The sequence below is a fragment of the Alligator sinensis genome, unplaced genomic scaffold (assembly GCF_000455745.1).
Source record: "Alligator sinensis unplaced genomic scaffold, ASM45574v1 scaffold2476_1, whole genome shotgun sequence".
NCBI lineage: Eukaryota > Metazoa > Chordata > Crocodylia > Alligatoridae > Alligator > Alligator sinensis.
The window spans coordinates 1715-1931 of NW_005843298.1; positions in this window are offsets into that span (position 1 = coordinate 1715).

Sequence of the window (217 nt, forward strand, 5' to 3'; positions counted from 1 at the left end):
TTCCCTGACCTCTGATCATGCGCGTGGCTCTTCTCTGGACTCTCTCAAGCTTCTCCACATCCTTTTTGAATTGTGGAGCCCAAAACTGGACGCAGTACTCCAGCTGCGGCCTCACTAAGGCCGAGTACAGGGGGAGAATGACGTCCCGGGATTTGCTTGAGAAGCATCTATGGATGCAAGCCAGCGTTTTGGTCGCTTTACTAGCCGCAGCATCGCA